Source organism: Sander lucioperca, chromosome 21, assembly GCF_008315115.2.
Source record: "Sander lucioperca isolate FBNREF2018 chromosome 21, SLUC_FBN_1.2, whole genome shotgun sequence".
NCBI lineage: Eukaryota > Metazoa > Chordata > Actinopteri > Perciformes > Percidae > Sander > Sander lucioperca.
Genome location: NC_050193.1, coordinates 11,251,191 through 11,261,253, shown reverse-complemented (window position 1 = coordinate 11,261,253; position 10,063 = coordinate 11,251,191).

Genomic DNA, 10,063 nt, shown 5'->3' with positions numbered 1-10,063 from the left:
AAGCACAACCCACTCGCAATTCACTCGTTTTAGTCAATTTTAACCAATTGAATGCCGTCCATTCCCTTTTTCAAAACTTTTAAAGGCCTAATTTTTTTTACACAAACCTTCAATTGTTTTCAATGACCATTTGAACCTTGAAATCCACTTATGAACTGTATGTAATTTGCTTTCTAAATGCCGTCCATCACAGCTTTCACAATGGAGAATAACTGAAAGTCTTTGTGCAAGAATTCTTGCCATCCATTTAAAGTCGGACACAAAGTGTTCATGAACACAATACAAGAATACCAATGACGAAGAGCAGCAGATCACAATGCCTCAGGCTGGCTGACTTTGTGCCATTTTTCAAAGAGTTTAATTCACAGCATTAACCACAGTCCAATTTCAAAACTGCCATTCCTTTTCAAATTCCTCAGGGAAACTTATTTAAGCTCCTTAGTTGTATTTTTGAACCACAAAGTATATTTTGATCATCATTTTTAATCGTAACTATAAAGAACAACATATCAACCTCCTGTTTGATACGCAAATAAAGAATGCATTTCTGTTTATGAGGAATGCACCCAAAATTAAACTTAACCTTTACCAACATGGAGAAAGCAATCCATGCTTTTATCATTCCTTATCTTCAGAATGCAGTCACCAGACAGGGAGACTCTAATTACACGTATCCTAGTTTCACTTCAGTGGTTACTGGTCTCTTTGGAAATTGAGTATAGCATTTAGCTGATGACTTTTAAAGCTCATCTAGGCCTTGTGCCTACAGACATTAATGACATTTCAATCCCACATGAGCCAGATAACAGCTTGAGATCCTCAGGCAGAGCTCTTCTGGCTGTACCTCAGCAAATGGTCTTTTTGCCATTGTTTACTATTAAAGATATGTGTTCTGTCTCTGTTTCTGTTTGTGCACAGTACTTTGAGCTAGGGCTGGGTGAGAAAATCAGATTTCACGATATTCTCGACCAAATACATCAATGTCAATATTGCGGCATTATTGTAGGGTTGACAATTGGTGCTTTCAGAAATTATTTTCACAATGAGATTTTAGATAATTATCAATAATGTGGATATAATGACTCTGTGGGTAAAGGGAAATAATAAAATGGCTAGAAAAGTGGTAAGTTCAGATAACGACATCACTTTACTGTAATGCAGCCTTTAAAACCAGGATAAGACAACACTCATATTGCATCATATTGCAATATACAAAATCTAAGACGGTACCTAGTCTCATAACGATATTGATATATTGCCCATCCCTACTTTGTGCCAGTAAACACTTGTTTAGCAGGACAGTCTTGCCATTATCTTGTATTTCCTCCTTGTGTCCATGTCAGTCGCTAAAACTATCAAACTTAAAGCCAGGAGCCATTTAAGAAGAGTGTGAATTATTGAGGGGGAAAAAAACGTCCTGTCTGCAGAACAAGCTGCAACAAATTTTCCCATATCACATTGAGGCTTCTTTCTTGGTTATTATACGTTTCTTAATCTCTCCCCACCTCTGTCACACCTTCCTCTTGTTACACGTGTGCAAGCACATCAGTAGGTTTTGAATAGGTTTTGTGCATACGGTTGGCATAAAATAACACCCGCTCTTTCTGAACGCCACAGTAATATAAGATTCTTTTTGTCCTCGTAGCCTCTCCCCCCACTCTCTGCATCCACATCAGATATTCTTTTATAGCAGTCTCAGAGGGAAACAGAGGGAGGCTGCGCACTGAGTACTGACCCGCACTGAATGCAGTCATTCTCCTCTCTTCCCTGCTCTAATTCCTAATTTTACCCACAGTTGTACATCTACACACACACACGTATGCAGCTCAAAGCATTCACACACGCCGCCTGTCGCTGTTTTTTTATTCACCACATGGCAAGCCACAGTGTTCATTTTCTTTGTCGTATTAACTCTCACCTGTCTGAACTTCTTCTGTGTGAGGCTGAGTGACTCATACAGTGAGGCTGTTTTTGTTTTGTATTCGTATCCCTACTTGGAAGGAAGAGGATGCATGCATGATATTGCACACAGTCTTTGTCCACCTGCCTTATTATCATCTGCAAATAAAGTGCCCTCCCTGACTTTCTTTGTTATTAATTCAGACCATATGTCTTAGTCCCAATTTGTGCAATAAACTTCTTTGTTTGCCCTCTTGACTTTCCTTCTTGCTCTCTGTTAGCTATGCTCGACTGTATTTAACCTGCTGCTTGTTAAAAGGTCTCCACATGTCCCGTATTGAAGTCTCTGATATGGACCAATAAAACACACACTGCTGAGGGGTCTGGTTTACTCATTAGCACGAAGTGTATTTTCATATTTTCTTCGGTGTTATTTCTTACTGATGGAGTGTCCACTTCATGTTTATTTAATGACTCACTGATGGCGGCTGTTACGATGCCCCTGAAAAAAAGACTGAAGTAGCCCGTGAATGGATAGAAATAATGAGGTCAGAGAAACCAGGGCATTTAAGTTTTATGTTTTCAAAGCCTTACAGCAAGAAACACTGTAATTGTTATCCACTTGTTGCATTAGGTTATATCATATTAGGGATCAGTGGGATCAACTAACTAGGGTTACTAGAGATTACTTGGGTAGCACCAATCCAACTTTTTCCTCCCAATACACATACAGTATCGATACCTCAAGTCTAATTGCCAATCTGATACCAGTGCTGTTTATGTAAGGTAACATAAGGCCAGACTGGCCTGGCTGTTACCTCCGCCGATGATGTCTGGGCTGGGCCTTTAAGGGCCGGGGACAGGGCACCGCAGCGTTTTCCTTGATGGGAAAAACAATCACATTCTCTTTGTTTGAATTACCAGTGTGCTTTAGGGTTGTGATGTTGCTCGAGGAGGGTGCGGTTTCAATTCATGCCGATGTGAAGACTTTTGAGGAATTTTGAAATTATACATGCATAAACAAAAGGACATTTGTGTTTGGTAGATTATTTCTCTGTGGTAACAATGCTTTTTGGCACTAAATCTTATACCGTTGGAAAGCCTGTTTAGTTCCCTTTTTAAATGGTGCCCCATTTGTAAGGAAAATGCATTTGGGATGAGCAGCAGCGCTGAGTATTCAATTCAATTTCAATTCAATTTTATTTATAGTATCAAATCATAACAAGAGTTATCTCGAGACACTTTACAGATAGAGTAGGCCTAGACCACACTCTATAAAGCCCCAACAATTCCAATAGTTCCCCCAAGAGCAAGCATTAGCAGTGGCTATTGCGACAGTGGCGAGGAAAAACTCCCTTTTAGGAAGAAACCTCGGCAGACCCAGACTCTTGGTGGGCGGTGTCTGACGGTTGGGGTTATGACGGTACAGGATGTAGCGTGGCACAGCAGAGCATGGGCGGACGTGGTGGATGCAGCAGGACGTAGCCGGGCATTGCAGGGAATCGCAGAGCGTAGCAGGGTGTAGCAGGTCCATAGCCACAGCTGCACCCAAGACCCAGGTCTTGGTGTCACCCTAATCTGAGGCGATGTTCTGGGCGAAGAAGAAACATAAGGACTCCGGGGAGTAAACTCCCCAGAGCTAGGTTAGTAACAAGCACTTCTGAGACAGGATGTGCATAAAAGGAAACAAAAGAAAAGAGCGTGTCATAAGAAGGAACTTCCTCGGCAGTTTGGAATTATAACAGCATAACTAGGAGAGGCACTATATTATTGATTATACGATAGGTAAATCTGATGACTGTAAAGAGAAGCAGAGAAAAGCAGGGGTGCTGTGTCTGCAGCTATACACCCTGCCCCGCCGGTCTAGGCGTTCACTGCAACTCCTCACTCCCTAACTATAAGCTTTATCAAAGAGGAGAGTTTTCAGTTTAGTCTTAAATGTAGCGACGGTGTCTGCCCCCCGAACCCAGATTGGGAGCTGGTTCCACAGGAGAGGAGCCTGATAGCTGAAGGCTCTGCCTCCCATTCTACTTTTAGAGACTCTAGGAACCACAAGTAACTCTGCATTCTGGGAGCGTAGTGCTCTAGTGGGACTAAGAGGTCCTCAAGATATGAAGGTGCTTGACCATTTAGAGCTTTATAGGTCAGAAGAAGGATTTTAAATTCAATCCTGGATTTTACAGGAAGCCAATGGAGAGAAGCTAATACAGGAGAAATATGATCTCTTTTCTTAGTTCTTGTCAGAACACGCGCTGCAGCATTCTGGATCAGCTGGAGAGTCCTAACGGACTTATTTGAGCATCCTGATAATAAGGAATTACAGTAGTCCAGCCTGGAAGTAACGAATGCATGGACTAGTTTTTCTGCATCGTTTTGAGATAGGATGTTCCTAATTTTAGCAATGTTACGAAGGTGAAAAAAGGCTGTTCTAGAGGTGTGTTTTAGATGGGCGTTAAAGGATAGATCCTGATCAAAAATAACTCCTAGATTTCTGACAGTAGTACTGGAGGCCAGGGCAATGCCATCCAGAGTAATTATATCTTCGGCTAATGAGGTTCGTAGGGGTTTGGAGCACAGCACAATAACTTCGGTTTTGTTTGAGTTTAACATCAGGAAATTGTAGGCCATCCATGATTTTATATCTTTAATGCAAGCTTGAAGTTTAGCTAGCTGGCTGGTTTCGTCTGGCTTGATTGACAGATATAATTGGGTGTCATCCGCATAACAGTGAAAGTTAATTGAGTGTTTCCTAATAATACTGCCTAGAGGAAGCATATATAAGGAGAATAGAATTGGTCCAAGCACTGAGCCTTGAGGAACGCCATGGTTAATTTTAGCGTAATTGGAGGGTTTATTGTTAACATTAACAAATTGCAATCGATCAGAGAAGTAGGACTTAAACCAGTTTAGTGCGATTCCTTTAATGCCAACTAAATGTTCCAGTCTCTGTAAGAGGATGGTATGGTCAATAGTATCGAATGCAGCACTAAGATCTAATAAGACAAGTACGGAGACAAGTCCTTTGTCTGATGCAGTTAGAAGATCGTTAGTGATTTTCACCAGTGCCGTCTCTGTGCTATGATGCTTTCTAAATCATGACTGAAAGTCCTCAAATAAGCTATTGCTATGTAGAAAATCACATAACTGATTAGCGACTACTTTCTCAAGGATCTTGGAAAGAAAGGGAAGGTTAGATATAGGTCTATAGTTGGCTAAGACCTCAGGATCGAGGGTGGGTTTTTTCAGTAGAGGTTTTATCACAGCTACTTTAAATGACTGCGGTACATAACCTGTCAATAAAGACATATTTATCATATCTAGCAATGAAGTGTTAACCACGGGTAACGCTTCTTTAAGTAGCCTCGTTGGGATGGGGTCCAAGAGACAGGTAGATGGCTTAGCTGAAGAGACCTTTAGCATTAATTGTTGAGGGTTTATAGGATAAAAGCAATCTAAGTATATGTCAGGTCTAGTCGTTCTTTCTAGCAGTCTGTCAGTTAAAGGTGACCCATTAGAGGTTGGGGGAAAGAGGTGATGAATAGTATCTCTAATTGTTATAATTTTATCGTTAAAGAAACTCATGAAGTCGTCACTACTCAGAGCTATAGGAATAGATGGCTCAATAGAGCTGTGGCTATCTGTCAGCCTGGCTACAGTGCTGAAAAGAAACCTTGGGTTGTTCTTATTTTCTTCTATTAGTGATGAATAGTAGTCTGATCTGGCCTTTCTTAGGGTCTTCCTATAGGTTTTCAGACTGTCTTGCCAGTCTAAACGAGATTCTTCCAGTTTGGTGGAACGCCATTTACTTTCAAGTTTGCGCGAGATTTGCTTTAATTTACGAGTTTGGGAGTTATACCAAGGTGCTAGTTTCCTTTGCTTCATCGTCTTCTTTTTAAGGGGAGCAACAGAGTCTAAAGTCGTCCGTAGGCAGGCCGTAGCACCGTCTACGAAATTATCAATTTGAGAGGGACTAAAGTTTACATAAAGATCCTCTGTTATATTACGGCACGGTAATGAGTTTAGTGCTGTTGGAATATCTTCCTTAAATTTAGCTATAGCACTGTCAGAAAGGCTTCTAGTGTAGAAGCTTTTATCTAATTTCGTATAATCGGGTAGTAAGAATTCGAAAGTTATTAAGAAGTGGTCTGATAATAAAGGATTTTGCGGGAATACTATTACGTCTTCAATTTTGATGCCATATGCCAGCACAAGGTCAAGGGTGTGGTTAAAACAGTGCGTGGCCTCATGCACACTCTGACTGAAACCAATTGAATCTAGTAGTGAGTTGAAAGCAGTACTAAGGCTATTACTGTCAACGTCCACATGGATATTAAAATCACCTACAATAAGTACTTTGTCTGATTTTAGGACTACACATGATAAAAACTCTGAGAATTCCGATAGAAATTCACAATATGGACCTGGTGCTCGGTAGACAACAACAAATATAATTGGCTGTACTGTTTTCCATGTTGGATGCTGAAGGTTAAGAACGAGATTTTCAAAAGAGTTATAATTTAGTTTAGGTTTAGGATTAATTAACAGGTTTGAGTCAAATATGGCTGCAACTCCCTCTCCTCGGCCTGAGCCTCTAGGAATTTGAGTATTAATATGAGTGAGAGGAGTGGCTTCATTTAGACTGACATAATCTTCATGGCCCAGCCAGGTTTCAGTTAGACAGAATAGATCAATTTGATTATCGGATATCAATTCGTTTACTAGTATTGCTTTAGAAGACAGAGATCTGATATTTAGTAGACCGCATCTAATTTTCCTATCCTGTTCTATCATTGCAGTGGTAGCTGTAATTCCAATTAGGTTGTTAAGTATTGCCCCTTTTTTGGTTACCTGTGGCTGACGTGAACTGGATGCTAAATTGACTATGTTTGCAGTCAACTTCTTATTACTTAGGGGATTCAACACTTTGTATGGTCTATTGTTGATTATAACTGGAATAGTACTAGTACTACATGTTACCCTGCAGAAAACATTTTCAGATTCATTCACTTGTAAAGTGCCATTAGGATCAATACCTGGGGGGCATGAATCTGTGATATTTTCAACAGAATGTCAATACTTAAGTATTAAGTATGTGGGTTGCGCCCATTAAAAATTTGCCAAATCTTCTCTGCCATTGCCAAACAGCTTATTCTGCCATTGACTCGTTTGGTGGATTGGATAATTGAAGTTTGAAGAAACAAGACACATTGGCAATTTAACAATTTATTCATTTCACAAACAGGAGCCTCAGTAGCGTGTGGAAGAACCATACACAGCCACAACAGCCTGGCACCTCCTCCTCATGCTGGTCACCAGCCTGGTCACACACTGCTGTGTGATGGCATCTCATTCTTCAACCAGCATTTGTCGCAAGTCAGCCAACGTGGTTGTGTTGGTCACTCTGGCACGAACAGCACGCCCAAGCTGATCCCACAAGTGTTCAATGGGGTTGAGGTCAGGACTGCTGGCAGGCCATTCCATCCTCTCCACTCCCACATTCTGGAAGTAGTCTCTGATAAACCCCGCCCTGTGGGGGGCGAGTGTTGTCATCTTGGAGGAAAGAGTTCGGTCCCAGACTGTGGAGATATGTGATTGCCAATGGTTGCTGAATCTCATCTCTATATCCCTCTGCATTGAGATTGCCTCCAATGATGACAAGCCTCGTTTTTCCAGTGAGGGAGATGCTGCCCCACACCATCACACTGCCTCCACCAAAAGGTGTTGCTCTATCGGTGCAGCAATCAGCATAGCGTTCTCCGCGTCTTCTGGACTCATCACTGAACATAACGTTCCTCCACATGTTCAGGTGCACGTGTTGCCGACACCAGCACAAACGGGCAGAGAAGATTTGGCAAATTTTTCATGGGCGCAACCCACATACTCAGCGCTGCTGCTCATCCCACAAATGCATGTTCCTTACAAATGGGGCACCATTTGAAAGAGAACTAAACAGGCTTTCCAACAGTATAAGATGTATTGCCAAAAAGCATTGTTACCACAGAGAAATAATCTACCAAACACAAATTTCCTTATTTTGTGCTAAGTTTATTAAAAGAAACTTTAAAGTAGGGGTTTGATGAGACACTCAGCTCATGAGATTGGGTTCACGAGAACGAGACAAGATTTTACTTACTAAAAAAAAAAAATTCTATTAAGAAATATGACTGGAAAAATAGTCTTTACTCAGAGAACCAAGGTTACAACGTAACCCAGCGTTTCATTGCAGCTGTAAGCAAGGAAGTAGACTGCTCTTGTATTGATTTATGACCATTTTTAAGACGAGGGGAGAACATTTCTCTTTGTTTAATATTAAAAGTAAAGTTAGGTTTTGCTTTGTGCTTTCGACTCATTTAAAAAAGAGAGAAAGCGATATGTGCGAGTCAGCGCCACACTGAACGGCACGCTGCAGTCCGTGTGTGTCAGGCGAGAGAGAGAGTGGCCGCACCCTCTAATGTTGTAACGCTGGGTTTTACAGGCAGCTTTTTACAACTGCAACTCCGCTACTGCTCTGCAAAAGTGAACTCCGAGTCAACTTTGGCAAACGGGCAGGGGATCTTGTACGCTAATTTAGAGGTCCAAGCCAGACTCCTCTTCAAAGCTAGATGTATTATAAAACCAACAAGGTCAGACTTCATCTACTGGCTCCTGCTCTGCACTTATGAGCGATATCGCGAGACAATTTTTACCACGACGAATCTTGTCACATTTTAATCTCGCGAGTGGGACGAGATCTCGTCACACCTCTACTTTAAAGTGTTAAATTGAGAACGGAGTAGTCAACCTAGGTGAAACACTTGTATCTAGTCATGCTCTGTCAGTCATCTGATGTAAAACCTTTTATAGGATTCATATTTTGTCAAGATCTTAGGGAACATGGCTTGATAAGATGGTTCCTTTTTTTGTCCATATATCCCCCCTGCATGTCATGGTGTCATTTTCATTCTGAAAGAAACAATGCTTATTTCTTTTGTTTAGCATTCTTGTAGAGTTTTTTTTTTTTCTTTTTTTCTTTGGCCTTCTGGTTAAGATTAATCCCCAAAAGCAATATGACTTTTTCTTCAGTGTGTGTGTTTTTTCTGTATTTTGCAGTTTGACGCGTGAATTTAAAGCGCGACCGCGCAGGCGATTGCAAAATGAATGGGACTCTATGGAGCTAGATGGCTAAATTTGTCTCTTTCGCCTGATTGTCGTTGAGAAATCTCAGATTTGATTGTATTTTTTGCAAGTTCAACATGGATTATAGATCGAAAGTTGAATGAGCGAATACTTATGTCCTTTTGATTTCTTACAGGTTGAGTCGTTGTTGCCCATAACACGCTAGCATTCTGCTAATGAATGCTGATTGGTCAGTGAAGGACTGATTACGATCAGAGATCCCGCTTGACGGCATCCGAAGCAGAACCAGAATGTCAGAGTGAATATTTCGGCGTGGTCTTTAAAACATTAGCAAACCTCTTTCTAGCATGTGTATTAACAGGGAGAGCCTAACCTGTCAGCTGTGTTGTCGATGCCTCGAGAGAAAAAAGGAAGCGACTCAGAGCTTGCCGTAAAGCAGTATCTCTGGCCATATGTGTATGACGTCATTTACATTTTTGTATTTTCTTAGCCTCCCCTTTCAAATGCAACATTCAAATTACTAGACAAAAAATTATATCCTGAGAAAAGTGGATTTTGAGGGGTATAGCTCCATAGAGTCCCATTCATTCTGCATTCGCCTGTGAGCGCCCCCTATATGGATCAAGAGTGGAACTGCAACCAGTTCAGAAGCCGGAAGTAACGAGAGAGTGGAACTTCTTCTCTAGAAATTCTTTGGGACTACTGTGTTGACAAGTCATTGATGTCTGGATGATCTAAGAGGACACTATCTGCTCTTCCCTCTCTCACTCGGTGTGTACATGCAAGAAAGAACAAGTGAGTTTGAAAGACAAGGTATGGCTTATTGTCTTTTCAGAGAGAGAGAGAGAGAGAGAGAGAGAGAGAGAGAGAGAGAGAGAGAGAGAGAGAGAGAGATGCTTACTCCCACTCATGTAAACAGATACAGTACATACTAACACAAATGAACAGGTGTGCAAAGCCCTTAAAAAAAAAAAAAATCCAACTGGCAGGAGCTTTAAGTAGAAATGTCAAAGTAGTTTAACCCATCTCTACAGTCTCTACTAAGTTT